Raw genomic sequence first — 18,268 nt, 5'->3', positions numbered from 1 at the left:
CAGCTCCCAGTGATACCAGTTGAGAGTCACCATTAAACATACCAATGCTGGCACTGGGCAGCATTCAACCTTTAGGTCAGTCTAGTATCCACAAGATTTTTAAACAGTCATTCTCCACTCACTCAACTTTTCCCTCCCGCCATTCCCAAATTTGAGACTCTTTCATCTACAGTCCTGTGTGTACACTTTGCATGCGTGGGCACACTCACACGGAGACACCCCAGTCCATTTTGAAAAGACAGTCATTACTGACTGTATCTACCTAGTACAAGACGTGTCGTAGAAGTTCAGTTTCTCTGTACCCTGAGGAACACTCCCTACTGGAAACTGGTGCCTTGCTGGCACACTTTTTCTACCTGTCATACTGTGAGATCACAGATGTTACCGAACATCCCCGCTATTTTCTTGTTTTTTGTTTCTGGGTTTTTTTTTTGTAAGCCTACAGCCTTATCTTCATTCACCAAATAGGCTAGAGGTGGCACAGCATTGAGAAAGGAAGAATTTGCACCAAAAATGAATAGCTACCAATCCTCTACCTGCAATTGGCGGTGGTCCCGTAAGGGGCCAAACTGATGTAGTAACTGCAAGAGGTATGTTTGTCAGAAGTTTGTGCAGCCTTCGTATGCCACAGCAGAAGTACTGCCTTGACAGCATGCTGCTAATCCCTTTATCGGTCTGTGGCCAGAAAGCCTGCGTTTGTAACCACAGCATGCTCTGTGTTATAAATGTCCCCTGCTTGTTTGATTTCAAGTGGCTGTGTGATGTCACAGAACAGACTGGAAAGTGATGCTCAGTAATGCCACCGTATAATACATATTACCCACAGGTAGAGAGATACTACAGTTGAGAGCATTTGGAAGCAATGAATTTTGAGCTGATACTAACTCTGGCTTTGAGATACTTTATTTAATTGCAGGTGACACAACTCAAATTTTACCAACAGCCTCACACTTGCCACTCTTAGCAGCTGAGCTCAGATAATTGTAACTCACTCCAGCACACGACTGGGTGGGGATCTGTCGAACACAGGGTCAGTAGTGTACCAAGCCACAGTAGGAACTCCAGGTGGTGATTCAAGAAGCCAGATGTGAGCTGAGAGCTTGTTTGAAGCCATCTGGAATGGCAAGAGAGGGCCAAGCCAACATTTTCAGTGAGCTGCAAGCCAGACGCTTAAGAAATAAAGTCTTTACACCAGACCAAAAGGGCAAGAGGCACACTCCACAAAGACAAAGCACAGCAGAATCGAGTTGCAACCAAGTCTTGAACAAAAAGAGACAAGGACACAAACAAGTGAAGATGGTTTGGACTGTGCAGTACACATCAGTGAGAACTGTGCTACTTACATTTACTGGTGAATAATGATGATCATTGCTAACATAGACCTTGAACTTGCTTAAGACCCTCATGCTGTGTCCACTGGTGTCCCATCACTGTAACAGAATGCCAGAGATACAGACCATAGCTATGGAGGTTTCTGTGTAATCGATCCCATCGTTCGGGTCTATGGCAGAGCAACAGAGCACAGTGGGAGCTTCCCACCTCAAGGCCAAGAAGTCAGTAAAGGAACAGTAGGGGGTGAAGTTCTACAAGCTACTTCAAAGGCACATTCCAGGGACCTACAAACTTTCCCCCAAAGCCCTGCTTCTCAGCAGTGCCACCTGGGGTCTGAGCCCTTAATACATGGACCACTGGGGGTCACTTAAGATTCAGACACTCACACCTGCTTTTTCTCACTACGGTCAGCTTCACTCTAAAACTGTAAGACAGTGATAACTCAAAAGAAACCTGTAGTTATCCCCGTTGTGCAATACAGGTGCATGTGTGTGCTGAGCCATTTTAAAATTGTAGAAAGGGAACCAACAATGCATGAGGAAACTGTTCAAAATTGAATAAGTACATGTTTCCAAAGCACTGTTCAAATAGCTGGTGCAAATAATAACCCTTCCAGAGATGTTACTGTCACACATTGCCTGTAGGGTGGGGTTATAAACAATAGTGGGACCTCTGCTGGTGGCCAGGGCATTCTGAATATATCAATGGAAAACAGAAATATAACCTTGCCACCGTAAGGCTCCAGTTTCTACATCCTTATGCTAACACCCAAAGCTGCAGGTTTATAGGACTGTCATTGCTCCTGAGTCTCTGCCTCTAAGCACAATGATTTTGGTTGCCCTTGCTACAAAGCCAGCAGCATCTGTACCAACTCCACACTTAAGACAGCTCTCTGAGTAGAGCCCAGCTCTGCCCTTTTCTGGGCAGATGCATTCCAGTCTGTGAACTCCTTAGGATTTTACAGACATTTTTAAGAGGACTGAGTACAGTGCTTGGTACAATAAACCTACATTGGTCTATAAGCCAAGGCTGTCTGCATGGAAGGAAGACATTCTCACAGTTCCATATTTAATAGGCATTCTTATTTTACGATTCACTTCATGGGACCCATGACTGCAGTTCTATTCCTTTAGGAAATGGCCCGATGACTCAGTGACATAGTGTTAGTGTCCCCAACAGAGAGCTACAAACACCTCATAGGTGTCTTGGGCTGGCTACAGGCTTCACAGTGAGGTTTGAGCAATGTTTTCTTTGCATTGTCTCTGCCTGCTTTGTACACATGAGGAAGAGCTGTTAGTATGTGCTCCAGGCTTCAGGGAAGTGAGTGAACAAGTCTCACCATGGAACTGGGAAAATTTCCATGATTTCATTCTTTCACCCACAGTGATCTCCTGCTTGCAAGCTTAGGTGAGGGGAGAGATCTGCTTTCAATTAGATTTACCCGCCCCCCAAAAAAGTGTTTTTAAATGGTGTATAAAAATAATCCAATAGAGGCCTTAGAGGTATGAACTGTTCTCATCCTTCTGTTTGGGAAATGTCACGCAGAAGGCACCCAGAGTCAACAGAGGGGTGTGATGCCTTAAAAAATTAATTTATGAAATGAACCTTAAAGACTACTCGTCCTTGTGCCCAGCTTCACGAGTCCTCTGTTCGGAAATCCAAGGCCCTGGATCACTAGCCAGGCTGGATCACATTACCTGGTTTGGTGCTGTAGAAATCACACTTTTCATTGTTTCTTTAATCGGAAATGTCACCAGGAAGTTTAGCCCCCAACACAAATGATACTCTGTGACCTTACTACAGACAATTGCCAACTCATAAATCTTCATCAGACAGAAATGAGAGCTCGAGAAATGATTGAATTCAGTCCAGTATCACCATGTTAGAGGGAGGGTAGATCTGGAGGGGGTGAGGCTGGGAAAGTCTCAGGGAGACAGGAGTTACCTCCCTAGTACTGAGGACCCTCCACTTGTTGAGTGGCATTTTAAATGGATATGAGTGATGTCATTCCAGATGGTAATCGTTCAATGAGAGCTCAGATCCCAAGCTAAGTAGGAAAGAAAAACTGAAAATAGGATGGAGAATTTGGATACAGTGTACCCCAGCTCAGACAATTACTCTATTTTATGGTCCTGGTGACCCAGGGGGCTCTTAGTGTTGGGATCAGGGCTGTCAGTCCTTCATACAAAACAAGTGAGGGTTGTGGGAGGTAAGCCTCTAAAATGTTATAAAAGTCATAAAAAGTGGGCCAGTGAGATGCTTCAGCCAGTAAAGATGCTTACCACCAAGCCTGACAACCCGGCTTCCATCTCTAGAAACTACATGGCACAAGGAGAGAACTTACTTCCACACTCTTTGGGGGGTAAATCTGATTAAAAGCAACCTCTCGCCTCATCTGAGCTTGCAAGCAGGAGATCACTGTTGTCTTCTTACTGTCATACACACCAGACATCCACAACCACTCCTCCCACACATACATAATAAATAAATGTAATGTTAAGTCATAAAAAGAGACACTCTGGCTAAGGGAGTTAACGTTGTTTCATTAGGCAATGATCATCTTGAACAAATCGTGCTGGCAAGGCCTTTCACTTACGCTAAAACTGTGCACCTATTGCCTGTTCCGTTGCTCCCATCTGGGAACAATCCAGCAGCATGTACCACCTGGGTGACAGAGATGAGGGTCTTTCCTCCCACAAGCTCCTCTTCCGCTAGACAGACTATGTCCAGCTCCTGAACATGATCCTTTAAGCATGTCACATGACTCTTTTGAGCAAAATTCCCTAGTGGTTCCCCACAGACTATGGGTCAAAATCAGCCTCAGAATTCCCTGCCAAATGCTTCAAAGTCTAGTACACAGTCCCCACCCCCTGGATTTACTTTCCATAGTTCTCTAGTCACAAGCCCCTGTGGTTCCTCATCCCCACTGGGCATATTTGTCCTACAGCCTAGGATGCCTTTCCCTCAGTAGGATTGGCTCCTCTCCTGCCCCTTGCTCAGACTTCACTTTCCCCAACTGCTGCGTTGAAAAGTGTACCCTGGCCACCTTCCTTACTGGCTAGATCCATTCTCTGTCTGCCACTTGCCCAATACAACCACCACCACTCGGAACATCAGCTCTCTGAGAACACGGATTCTGGGCAGCTCTTTCTGATAGAGCCCATGTTTGCCATCACTGACACATCCACTGCCATGCTGAACTATCTGACTTCCGCACCCATCCTTTGGGAAAGTCATTCATGCCCAACCATGTACTTACTCTACAAGGCACCATATCTGGTCTCGGTTTTGTTATCTACTGGCTCTACCTAGTTTGGTAGGTGCTTATAGACAGACATGACCATTTGGCTCTGCCAAAGGACATATCTGGTCATGCTGCCCAGGCAGCAGAAAAAGCTGCAGGACAACAGTGTGTGGGCAGGAAGAAATGAATGTTTGCACGGAGACACCCTGGCCAGTACCCACAAGACCCTGATGACAATCTATGCACAACTGTCAATATTATTAACTGGATGGTAGCAAGTGATCTCTGGTAGAAAATAGCAAGTCTTTTTTTGTTTTTAACACCAAGCATTTTAAGTTAAGGTAAATTTTACATAGTCACAATGATGTTCCAAATACAGGCTTCTTTCATCCTTGTTTCAATAAGTAAAGACAAGGAGATGTAGCACAGAGAGTCCTTGGCAGAACCTCATCTATACCTTCTTTCAGTGTAAGTGAATTCAGCCTAGCATCCATGAACCGCGAACAAACGCCCCTGCCTGGTGCTCCGCTAGGATTCAGCAGCCAAGCTGTGCCCATCTTGCCTCCTCCACTGCCTAAGCACATTGAAGTCTATCTGAGTATAATGGCTAAGCTTTCTCTCCGGGTCTCTTGACACAGAACGCTTCTGCAGATGTGGCACAACTGAGAGGAATAAACAAGTTCTGTGAGGAAAGAAATGGAAAGGATGCTGAGACAGAACAGGGACTCCCTGGAAACAATGTGCACTGCACGCGGTGTCCAGAGAAGACACATGTAGAGCTCACATTCAAGATGAGGACTAAAACTGTGACTCGGTTCCTCGCTGATAAATGAGCTTGGCAGGACATAAGTGACTCATCATCTCCTCTAAACTCAGGCTCTGAAAACAAAGTGGGCAGGAGGACAAAACTGGAGTCACCTGTGTCCCACGCTGCATTTGAAGGAAATGTAGTTAGAACCCATGGCATAGCATGCTGCTCTGCGCATTAGAACTATGAATAAAATTCCCAGAGCAGATTTTCTAATGCAGAGACAATCAAGCAAGCAATACATTGATGATAACTGCTACAAATGTAAACTAAGTGGGATAAGGAGACAGAGTGTGTGACAGGGAAGGGCTAGGCAGGCTCAGCGTAGGCAACACTCAGAATGTGACTTTCCCAAAGAGACACAAAGGGAGAGAGGAAATGAACCACACCATATACTGCGAGGCTAGCAACAGCAAAAGTAAAGAAAGCTTGTCACATTGAAATACAACCCAGGGAAGTAAGGCGGCAAGCCAAAGGAGAGACTGAAAGAACAGAGGTGGGAGGTGTAGACAGGCCCACGATGGCAGAGACTGTCCTGAGGAGAGTTTGGATTTTACTGAATTCAGTAAAAACCCACTGCCAGCTTTGCATGGGTATGGGGGGCACCGATCTGATCTGTGCTTCAAATATCATCAGGCTGCTTAAGCATCAGATGCATGAGGGCAGAGTGGAAAAGGAAGACAGCAGCAATGTCAAGGGAGAGACGATACATGAGTGACCTGGGACTGGGGTGAAAGGGATGGGGACAGATTGTTAATAACCTGGGTGAGACAAAATCTGCATGTGACTAGACATGAGAAGATGAAGAAGGAGCAGAATTGGAGTAGGATAGATTGGGACCAGGAAGATGGTGGACCATTTCCTCAGGGAGGCAGCTGAAGGAGGCACCCTGTTCTGGGGAACCATGGTGTTTGGGGAGAGAAAGGAGGTGAGACTCTCATGTGCTTTGCCTTCTCTGAAGTCTCTAAGACATTATTTGGGAAGAAAAGTCCGAAATGGAATCCCCTACTGTCTTATACCACTGGAGCTCCCATGACAGATCCCACAGTCTGGGTGATTTGGGCTGAAGTTTCTTTCTCACTTGTCTTCGAGGCTGAGCAAGCCAAAGCCTCGCCTGGAAGATCAAGTGTCTGGTAAAAGCTACTTGCTAGTTCAGAGCTGTCTTCTCCTCATATCCTCATCTGAAGGAAATGATGAAGAGCTTCTTCTAATCTCACTCATGAGGGCCCAGTGACCCACTCCTTCCTTCTCAAAGTTCTACAATCTCATCCATTGCCATGGGGTTCAGGTTTCACATGGGAACTTTGGAAGAAACATTCAAATCACAGTGCGTCCCTTCACCTCTTCTGTTGGGGATTATTAGTTGAAGATTGCTACATTTGTTTATACTGTGGAATATTTGTTTAATGATGCAAATATGCGCTGCATTCTTCTATGTTGCATTTGTTTAATTCTGGAAAACTGTGTTACTTTGCCTGCCTACAACACCTGATTGGTCTAATAAAGAGCTGAATGGCCAATAGCTAGGCAGAAGAGAGGGATAAGTGGTGTTGGCAGGCAGAGAGAATAAATAGAAGAGAGAAGGAAGAGCAAGAAATGGAGAGGAGGATGCCAGGGGCCAGGGCCAGGGCCCAGCCACCCAGACACACAGCCAGCCACAGAGTAAGAAGAAAAGAGAGGTATAAAGAATAGAGAAAGATAAAATCCCAGAGGCAAAAGGCAGATGGGATAATTAAGCTAAGAAAAGCTAGCTAGAAACAACCCAAGCTTAGGCTGGGCATTCACAAGTAAGACTAAGTCTCCATGTATTTATTTGGGAGCTGGATGACAGGCCCCCAAAGAGCTAAGAACAAATACATCTTCCAAGGGGGAGAGGAAGTTTTACCACAGACACACATGACTGGAAAAGGATCACTCTGGGCTGGCTAGTTTTATGTCAACTGGACACTAGCTATATTCATCTGGAAAGAATTCTCGGTTGAGAAAATGTATCCACAACATTGCCTGCAGGCAAGTCTGTTGTGCATTTTCTTAACTAGTGATTGATATGAGAAAGCCAAGCCCATTGTATGTGGCACCACACCTGGGCTAGTGGTTCTGGGTGCTATAAGAAAGCAGGCTGAACAAGTCATAGGAAATGGCCAATAAGCAGCATTCCCCATGGCTTCTGCTCCGGTTCCTGCCTCCTGTCTTTAGTTCCTGCCATGACTTTGATGATAGGAAGTAACGTGGAAATATAAATGGAAGAAATCCCTTCTTCTTCAAGTTGCTTTTGGTTGTAGCATTTATCACAGCAATGTAAACCCTAAGATACCCTGCAATTCACATTTTACTTGAAAATTAGTTTACCCAGGAAGTATAGAGAGAAGGCTAGAGAGAATAAATAATGACACAACCAAACTATTAAAAGTCCCAGAAGCAAGTTTGTTTAGTTATCTCTACATACCAATACTACTCTGAAACAAAAGGTTTTTTTTGGCTGAGTTGTCATTAAAATGTGAATGAACAAAAGATAAATCTGAAAGACAGGACCAAGGAGTTCTTGGGAAAGGAAGATTTGGGAATCTTGCAATTTCCTATTGTTTCTATTCACAGTATTTCTCCAACACTGGTGTCATAGGCTCCTGCACTCTATAAAATGTACTATAACAAATTAAGGCTCTGTCCACCGATTTCAGAATCTAAAAGTACATCAATCTAGATTGAATTGATATTTCAAACTTTTTAAAAATATTATGACAACAAAAAATTTGACTAAGAACAGAACTGTAGATCTGGATCCCCACCTCCAACCCTTCAGTCAGTCCCTGCTGTGTGCTTTTATGCAAGTTACTTAACCTGTCTCTATTGTAGTTTCCTTAGCTGCATAATGATTATTTTAATAGCAGGTGTCTCATATGTTCTTGTAAAGTATGCCCATGTACATGAAACACTTAGAATAATGGGTGTGCCCTTGACAGCAGGAATACATTTTGGGAACTGAGATGTTATGCAGCTCTGTTGTGAGAACTCACAGCTGTGCACTCACACAAACAACAACATAAGTCTATCTCTCAGCACAATCTTCATGACATCAAGAGCTGAAGTAAACATGGTCTGCAGACAGTTCCTTCTACCATTAACAATCTTCTTTTATAACTGAAGCGAGTGTACTCTAAAATAACCATAATCCCGTATCATAGTAAACACCTAAGCTGCCAATATAAATGTGTGCCGGCATCACCACTGTTACATGCTGGGACCATTGCAGCCACTAGCAAGGAAGCAGCTGTGTTGTTACCACCACAGACACATAGTGGGATCTCAGGCTGGAGGCAGCAGTACTAGGCAATAGTTTTCAACCCCATCAGGGACTGGTATGGTACTGCCACCCACAGGGTCACTACTAACTGAAGCACCCTGGGGTACCTAACTGCAGACTCACCATGTTGGTTGTGAACTTGTAAACCTAACATCAAGTCACTTAATGCACTCCAAGATGAACACCTGCAAACCATTTCCTATGGGCAGATATAAATGAAAGGTTTTTTAAATAAATGGTAACTAAGAAGACCTTAAATGTGAAGAATCAAGGCAAATAGGAAAGTGTAAGCCACTAATTATGTTATTTTCCATGAACCTACTTTAGAAACCCAAAATACCTAAGTGTCTTCTTTCTGTTGAATCCACAAACTTGGAAAATCCTTTCTTACCTGTCTGACTGGGCAATGTGGGTTTTCAATAGTATCCAAGATGGAGAGGTTTACAGAATAAAGATCTGGCCTTAGAAAACCATGGCCTTACAGATCAACACACATTGGCTATGAGGCAGAGAAATGAGGACCTAATATGCTACTAAGGGATATACAGTGGTTTGGACACTTTAGAAAAGCATTTCAAAGTTCCTCAGGTGTTAACACTGAATTACCACAAGGCCAGAAAATCTACCCCCCTCCTCTCCCTCTCCCTCTCCCTCTCTCCCTCTGTTCCTCTCTCAATAGATAGATAGATAGACAGACAGATAGATAGATAGATGTGTGTGTACATGCATGTGTGTATTTAAGAGAACTTTAAGCAAAATTCATATTAAAGTGCATGCATAAATATTCATGGAAATATTATTCGTAATGACCAAAAATGAGAAACAACCCAAACATCCCTGAACATGTGAGTAGAGAAAGAATATGTGGTACAGTTATACAGTAGAATATTATTCAGTCTTTAAAACAATAAGTATTTAGACTATAACAAGGTAGATAAACCTTTAAGACATCATGGCAAATGAAGGAATCCATTAACTTATATGAAGTGCCCACAATACTTCTACAGAGCTAGAAAGTAGATTTGTAATGGAAAAAGTCTAAAAGTGACTGCAACAGTCATATGACATTTGGAGATCTGAGCAAATATTCTGAAGTTGCATTGACTGCACAGCAATATGGATACTAAAAACCACTGAATTGTGTACTCTGAAAGAACTTTTATGCTATGTGAATTATCACATATAAAACGTTAATAAGTTGGTATGCTCTTCATGACCCTGTCTGCAAATTTTCCCTATGGTTATCATATTCAGCCCTCTTCCTAACTTGAGCTCAGATGCGCTGAGTGCAATTCCTACTTGGAAGAATGAAGGCTCAGAATGACAAGATCAGAGTTGGACAGCTAACATGAGGAAAACTGGACTCAAGCTCTTCAGTCCAATGGCCTCCTAAAAGAAGTATACAGTCAGGGGAGGGGCTGATGCGACCACCAAAGCAGGGCTGGGTCACCAAGAAAAGGAGCAAGTTATGCTGGGAAATGTGTCCTTCAGGCCCTAGAACTCTTACTCATCAGTTGCTTTTCCTTGGGCTTATGACTAGCACCCCTTGGAACTCAGCTTCCTCATCTATGAAATCAAGGTGGTACAGCCTAATTATTCCTGGAAAAATGTGGGGTTATGTAACACACTGGAAAGATGTTCCAAGTGCATAGTGATGCTGTCATTCCATGTGAGGACACTGCTTCAAGGACTTAGCCAATATCCTCCACCTAGATGGTCATGGGCGTTAGCTTCATTCATTAGGGGCCAAGAAGGTGGGTTCTGACTTGATTTGGGCTTTAACTTAGTATGTAATTCTCACCATTTCCCTCCCTCTTTGTATCTCAATTTCTCAAGTATTTCTCAGGATTATGAGACTCAGATGAAATCAGCTATCTGAATGGATTTTGCAAAGTAGTAGCAAAGCTTGTCATCTACAAACTATTGATAATCATCTCCTTAGTGGAATGGACCTTGGACAACAGTGGTTCCCAGCAGCTGCAGGGTGCTTACTCTGTGCCCTGAACAGTTCCAAGTGGTCTCCAGGGGTGAACTAGTTAGCCAGCCCACACGACAATATTTAAAAGCCAGTGTGACTGCCATCTCTGCTTTTCAAATGAGAACAATGAGATGATGCACTTTCCAAAGATCACATAGGCAATCAAAGGCTGGTGGCAAAGCACTTGACCTATGCTGGTATTCAGCCAACCCTCATGACACAGATGGTGAAACTCATGGGGTCACAAACCTGAGGCATCAGGGGGAAATAGCATACATTCTGAGACCACCCCACATTAAGCAAGTGTTCATACTCCTCTTATGTCCTCTGACTCCTGTGACACTAGAGGCAGACACTAGACCCACTCTAATGCTGGGGAACTCAAAGACATAGCAACATAATTAACTTACTTGAGGTCTCCAGCTTAGCAAGTATAATAGTAAGACTAGACGTCAAAACCTCTGCTCTTTCCATCTTGTAGACTTGGTTGGGACCCACCCTGATGCCAAGCATACACACTCCCCCACAAGGACCATATGGCACTCTTTGCCAACAAGTTCAAAGTCTTATCCTGATAGAAGAAAGGCAGCACTGGATATATCTTTCAGGCCAGAGAGTCTGCTACACTGGCAAATACTTCTTTTAGCGACTGAGCAGAGATGGCCCCTCGACGTGATGAGTTATACATCACAGAAAGACAAGCTCCCGGATGGTAATGCTGGCAGAGTCTGCCTTGGTGAATCTAGGAGCAGGTGGTGTGGAAATTAAAAAGCAACTGGAAAACAGAGGAAATTGTGGCATACTTCATTTGAACTGATAGGCAATCTTTGGTCCACTCCCCTGGAAATCACTTGGGGATAACCCAGCCGTTATTAAATATGGAAGACCCTTCGTTTCTAAGAGCCTGTGCCAGAGTTTCTGCTTAGCAGCATGTCAGCTTCACAGAGCCTGATTTAGGCCTGATAGGAGAGGCTGCAGTAAATCCTGTCACTTAGCACTAGGCCAAAGAAGACAGTACCTTCTGGAAAATATAATGGGGCTGCAGATGGAGCACACAGGTGCCTGGAAACGCTGAGATATAGAAGAGACCAGAGTGACTAAGTTACTCATATCTTCCAGGAAATAATGTTTCAGTAATGAAATCCCAAGTCTTGGACACTGGTCAGAGTTGTAAGGCTATTGACACTGTGACCAGAAAGTCTTCTAGCAATCACCTACATTTCTACACCAGACTCCTGACCTTTCTTCATATATACAATACTCTGTGATGACACATGAGAGATCGGGCTTAAAATCCAGGCTCTTGCTCGCCTCATGCACTGACAACCCCACTATGATAAACACATGGATCATGGGACTAGGAGCCATCTCAAGTCCCTCTGTTGTAGTCTTCATCTAGCTCTGCCTAACATGCTGCAATCTGTAAGACAGCCGGGATTCAGCTGTCTCCTCTACTTCTTCTCATTCCAGTTGCCAACATCTCTCATCTGGACTAGGCAAAAGCCTCCTCAGTAGTCTCCTACTTTGTCATTAGCATTTCTAGGATTTGAATGTGTCCCCCAGCAATCCTTTGCAGGTAACACTATCCCCAATGCATTAGTTGGGAAGTGGTGCCCACTAAGGGGCTATGCTTGGAGCGGACTGATGCAGTTATCAAGGGAGTAGAGCTGTGATCACAGGGGTGAGTTCTAATTTATTCCAGCATGGTCTCCTCGTGCTTTTACTCTTGGCCTCCCTATTTTCCCATGGGCTGACACGGCTTGAAGGTCCTTGTCAGAGGCATGACATTGCTCCTGGACTTAACCACTTCCAGAACTAACAGATAAATAAATGAGTCTTCCTAACATATTACTAAGTATTCTGCAACTGCAACAGAATAGAACACCACACATTTAAGTGCCAATCAAATCATGGCATGTCTCTGCATGAGCCTCCAATGATTCTCCACTTTGGTAAATGAACGAATTCAGCAGGTAAAGGCATTCCTTGCAATGCTTGACAGTGTGAGCCCATGACCCACATGATGGAAGGAGAAACCATCTCCCACAGCTTGTCCTCTGCCCGCCACACTGAAGCCATACCACTTATGCACATGCACGTGGGCATACACCACACACATAAGATAACAATTATTTAATTAATATGTTTCCTGTCACCTTACTTATCCATCTTCATTCTCCTCTCCACCCTTTCTGCACCAGATTCACTGGCTCACTTGCTATGCATCAGACAGTCTCCGTGCTAGTGTGGACCACAGAGGTAGAAGCCAGCAAAGCTGCCAGAATGTGTAAAGAGCTGTGAGAGAGCAGGCTTTGTCACCTACCTCAAGAGTGTCCAGTCTAGTGAGTGGGACACAGTTTATCTAGAGTTGATGGGAACAACAAATGGGATATTTGCAGAGAGGTTGAACACAAATTACACTTCTCAGAAAAGCAGGGCAGCCTAAGCACATACTGTCCGAGGGTGACTTTCATGCGCCACTGTTTAAGGTGGTCTACTCCATACACTTCAGCTGAAAAATCTAAAACAAAAACACAACAAAAACATCTGATTCCTTAGCTCCGTGCATAAAGCCTGCCTGCTCTCATGAGTCCTCAATTCCTGGCAACCACACACTTCTTTGTCTCCTTTTAGGTCCCCTGACTCTAGCCATAATGACTTTCTAAGAGCTACCCAAATTAACTGTGCAGTCCTGGCCTTGAGCACCTTCAAACTGCTGTTCCCTCTAAACAAAACACTAATCCTTTCTCTTTCACCCACCCTCTTGACATTCAAAAACTGGCTTGAATCAAGCTGAGGTTTTTTTTGTTTCCCAATGCCTCTCTTATCCCCAATATACCCACATGCAAAACACACACACACTCATCTGACAGAGAAATTTCTTCCCTTGGTTACTATAGTTCTGCATACTTAATTACCAAACCACTCGACTTATCCTAGAACTATTGCCTAGTGCAGTCTTCAGCCACCAAACACAGAGTTCCTTGTGACAGGGACCAGTTCTTGCGCTTCTGTGGAACCCCAGCTGTGTCAGGTTCCTCTCAGCCCCGTGCATAATGAGCAAGTGGCTGAAGGAATGACAGCGGGTGTCCCATCCACCCGTGCAGGCTCCACATCCTGGAGAGATAAAGCCAGGACCAAGCTCACAGGAAATGAGCCATGGGAACATCACCCACGTGTGCAATTGAGTGCAGGGATGTGGGGTCAGGCATAAGAATCAGAGAAGACAGAGCACATGGTAGACTCCAGGGCAGGGTGGGCTTCTGTGAGAGTCCTGGTGGAGGCGATGGAGCTCCTGGACTGGAAGAAGACATAATAGGTGGAAAGGAGGACAACTCTTCCCATTAAAAAGAAAGAACAATTCAAGAAGCTGAGCTATCCACTATTCCCTGCAGTTTCCATAGCTAGCTTTTGCCATGTCAAAATGGAAGGAGGCCCCTGAATAGCCTGACTGAACCATAGCAAATGAAATAGGCAAGATGCAATTCTCATGTCAACTTTCTCCCTCTTTTCCCTTCCAACTTTCCAAAGCATACAAGGAATCCCATCATATTGACAGTGAAGCGCACCCTCATGTTAGATTGGTAGAACTTCAATCCTAGCTGTAACAACTACTTGCTTTGGTTTTTCTCCTCTGTGCAGCGGAGCTGATCATAACAGCACCTGTCTTACAGGGCTGTGGCAACGTTGAAGCAAGACATACAGAATGTACAGAAAGTATTCAGTAATTGTATTGCTGTGAATTGATGTGTTATTTACAATGGAGCAAGGAGTACACGTACTCCACTTCTCAATAGCTTTCTGACCTTAAAGAAGTTGTTTTTACCCACCCCCTTCTTCTGTAACACAGAGATAGTAACAGTCTTACATGAGAGAGTTATTGAGAAAAATAACATACTGAATCATGGTAAATCACTCAGGACATTTACTGGATTATAGTAAGTATCATCTAAATATTTGCAGAACAAATACATTATTGTTTTCATTAGGAACCAGAAGTTAAATAGTCCCCCTCCTGATTTGCACCCCAGAAACCATAACAGTGACTGACACAGGCCAAAGGAACATTGGAGCTCCCTGGTGTCTCCCAGTTAGTGACCTACAAGCCCCAACCCTTTCTCTCTGCATGCTTTTCTGGCTTCACAGGAATCAAGCAGTCCCTGGCTTTCTGAGAAGGTCCCCAGAGGCTTGACAATATGTAACAAAGTGGTGGAAGGGAGAAAAGCCAGCAGAAAAGGGCTGACCCAGTGGGCTGCCTACTGCCCTGGGATCTATTTCCCAGTGTCAGGGAAGTTGCTGACTTCAGCCATTCCAGAGTGAAGCACTATCCATGGCCAGAGACAGCACCGAGCCAAGCACGCAGCACAGCCGTAAATCTGCAAGCCGATTATTTAAGAGAACTGACTTTCTGTGTTGTGATATTAGAGCAAATCTGCCTCCTGCCTATAAATCAGCAGAGCCGTTTCCAGCTTCAGGCTGGCTGGAGATGCACGTGCCTGGGAGGCACAGAATGAGAAAGACTAAGAGATGTACTTACCTCCTGGCTAAACGGTTCTCGTGACTCTGCCTGGACTGCACACTCTTTCCCTGTCCCATGACCTTGGGTCCCAGCATCTCCTCTGGGGAGCTTCAGAAACACCACAGTAACACCTATGCTGACACAAGCGATCTGTGATCAGATGGAGCAGATAACCTTAATCCGCTTAGAGTTCATGAAATCAAATAGCAAAGATATTAAGTGAATTTCCTGGGACCACACAGTGTGTAGGCAGAGTGCAGATCAGACCATGTCTCACAGCTTTCAGTCCAGAGTTGTTTCTATGACATTCAGTCAATCTTATCATATCTTCATGTGAGGGGCCTGGGATATGGCTCTTTGGGTAAAGTTCTTGTCACACAAATGTGAGGAAAGAAATTCAAATCCCCAGAATCCATGTATAGCCATGGCAGCTCAATTCTAACAGGAAGCAGAGATAGGAAAGTCCCTGCAAGCTTATGGGCCACCTAACCTGGCACCGACCTCCACACATGCACTCTGACACATATGTACCCACGCTCACGCACATCAAGGCATAAACAGAGAGAGTTTCTTTCCATGTGTGATCCTAAGAATTGTGGGTAGCAGCCTAGAAAGAAAATATTTCAGCTCAGAGCTCGAATGAACATTGCTTTGGGTCTGCTCTGCAGATGATGCCTTGTATGTGTCAAGAAACCCGCCACTATCACACCTATCCTCGGCTTCCCCTCACCAGGAACAAAACTGAGGTTCTCAGCATGAGGCACAAGGGTCTCTATGTTCTTGGTCTTCCATTTACCTTTGACTCTATGTCCTGCAAATACAGAATGTGACCCTCACTTCATCCTTCTGTCCCGGGAGAAGTCTCCCGTGACCTACCTCCTGTCCCCAGGACGGATGGAAGTTCCTCTTCACTCTCCTTCTGTCACCTTCTGCCTGCCCTTTCGCAGTGTTTTCCATGTGCGTATGCCTCTTTCCTTTAGATGACCTCTGTGCAGACAGGAAGACTGCAGCATGGCTGTAGGTAACACAGCAGGAATTTAACAGGTGCTCCTGGACTTGAACCCTCACCAGCATCCTACACAGTGAACAGTTCCTCAGTGCTTTGTGGAGGAGATAAAAGCTCAAACACAATGAGCAGATGCTTTGGGATGGTCCCCAACTAAGATTGCAACTGGATTCTACCTACCATGCTGTATCCAATACTCATATCCTTCTCCCTTGTCTGATTTTATCTTCAACACATCATTGGAATGGCTTTTCCAATTCAAGCAAACACACTGAATTTCATCTTGCCTTTAAGTGTCATCCCAGACAGAGGAAGAAGAGGTGTGTACCAAGCATCTCATCCCTCCAGTCAGCATGCCTCCATCATCTCTAAGAGATGACCCTGCGGTTACCCTTGAGTAACTCCTGTCCCTTGCACTCACTTCCTCAGAGGGTTGACTATGAATAACGGGCTAAAAACAAAGGCAGGACATTTGTATTAACTCACAGTTATGGAGTTTTCTCTGTGTCGGCCACCTCTCTATCTGTCTGCCAAGGATGAGGGCTGAGCAGGGATACCCAAGGCAGCAAGATGACAGACAGAAACTGGCCTGAACCGCTCTTGCTCTCTCTCCTCCCCTCCCCCCTCTAAGCACTATAACAAGGCAAACAGTTTAAGAGAGGTACTGATTTTTGAGAAATCTTACAAAAATATTACTTTATGTACTTAGGGCCCTAAGCAATTTTGTTTCTAAAAGTTGCTGACAAAAAAAAATCTCCTTGCATTTCAATGCAGAGAAAATAAGCAGGCTGTAGCCAAATTCATTTATTTATTTCATAAAATGACTGTAATTTGGAAATCACTAATGTTATTTTCTCCCAATTCAGGTTAATGTCTTATACATGGCCCCTGGAAGGACGTTTCTTGCAAAGAGAGTTATTGGCTTTTTATTTAAAATGTTCTGGATGGGTGATTTGTGGGTATAACAAACCTAAATAATTTAAAGTAGTCTCTATTTGCTGAGACCTGCAGTGTTTCTTTTTTTTTTAGAGCAGATTTTAAATCTTTAAAGTTTCAGAGATTAAGATAGATTGGACGGGGATTTATTTGTTGCAGGAATTTCTTTTTCTCGTGCTGCTCCTTTCCCAGCATCCATTCTTTTTGCTTGCCTCCATCTAGATTCATGTAACATCAGAGCTGGAGGACACTGTACACGGCCCTCCTTTATAATGTGAACTTTCAGACTTCCTTCATGGTTGAATCCTCTATGCAAAGTAAATCTTGGCGCTTTAGCACCAAGGCATAGCAGAAAGGCATCGCAGCCGTGACTGGGGCTGCATTCTCTTCTCAGCCTTTTATGCTTAAGCAGTCTCCCCGAGGCCCTGAGCGGACCATGGTGAAGCCAAAAGGTGAGGGTTCGCGTACCCAGGGTGCCCCCCGTGAGCACAAGGCAGACTCAGCCTAGAGCGGCCCCTCTTGATTGACACCGCATACCTCCCATCAGCTGGCGCTCCTCTTTGCTCTTGGTTTTTGCGTCTCTTCGCAGTGATGCAATGAGGCAGTCCCGCCCAGGAGCACAGCATGGAACTCACATGTGGTGATGGCCATACCGCTGCTGCTTGACCCAGGGCACACACGCTGGGCAAGGACTCCTAGCACATACCTGTCCCTCAGCAGCCATCCCTGCCTCAGCAAGGCCGGGGGAGCATGTCATTCCTAAGCAAGGCACGTTTTCCTGCAGTCCCTCTTCCGAAGAGCAAGTGGTGACGGTGCCTGAAATGCATAGTCAGCAAAAGACCAGCCACTCTGCCTGCAACGGCCCTGCAGAGACCCACTCCAGGCTCTGTCCCGATCATTCTGGATAGATGCTCAGCCTTTCCCTTGGAAACTGCTATATTCTGTGCCAGCTAGTAACTACCACAAGGCTTTTCTCGGTCCCGCAAGCCACATGGACTCCAGATGAAGCCAAGGTTTTTGGTTCAGTTTTGTGCTTTTCTAACAGCAGAGGTTATCTTGGTACAGAAAAGGGTGTTTGTCCCCCCAAAAACACCTTAATGGATTTAGGTCTCAGTTGAGACAATGGAGTCTTAAGAAGTTCATT

General features: G+C 44.7%; 1 long non-coding RNA gene across 1 annotated transcript; it reads right to left on the bottom strand.

Moving 5' to 3' along the window:
• Positions 1-885: 885 nt before the first annotated feature.
• Positions 886-16,785, bottom strand: LOC110341685. The gene is made up of 4 exons (XR_002383659.2): positions 16,059-16,785; positions 15,201-15,313; positions 1,344-1,430; positions 886-1,114 (listed from the first exon to the last, which is right to left on the bottom strand). It is a non-coding gene; the product is annotated as an uncharacterized LOC110341685 (long non-coding RNA).
• Between the last annotated feature and the right edge of the window lie 1,483 nt (positions 16,786-18,268).

This window comes from Mesocricetus auratus, unplaced genomic scaffold (assembly GCF_017639785.1).
Source record: "Mesocricetus auratus isolate SY011 unplaced genomic scaffold, BCM_Maur_2.0 Super-Scaffold_100014, whole genome shotgun sequence".
Classification (NCBI taxonomy): domain Eukaryota; kingdom Metazoa; phylum Chordata; class Mammalia; order Rodentia; family Cricetidae; genus Mesocricetus; species Mesocricetus auratus.
The sequence above is the reverse complement of the archived record's forward strand: the minus strand, read 5'-3'. Positions and strand labels throughout refer to the sequence as shown.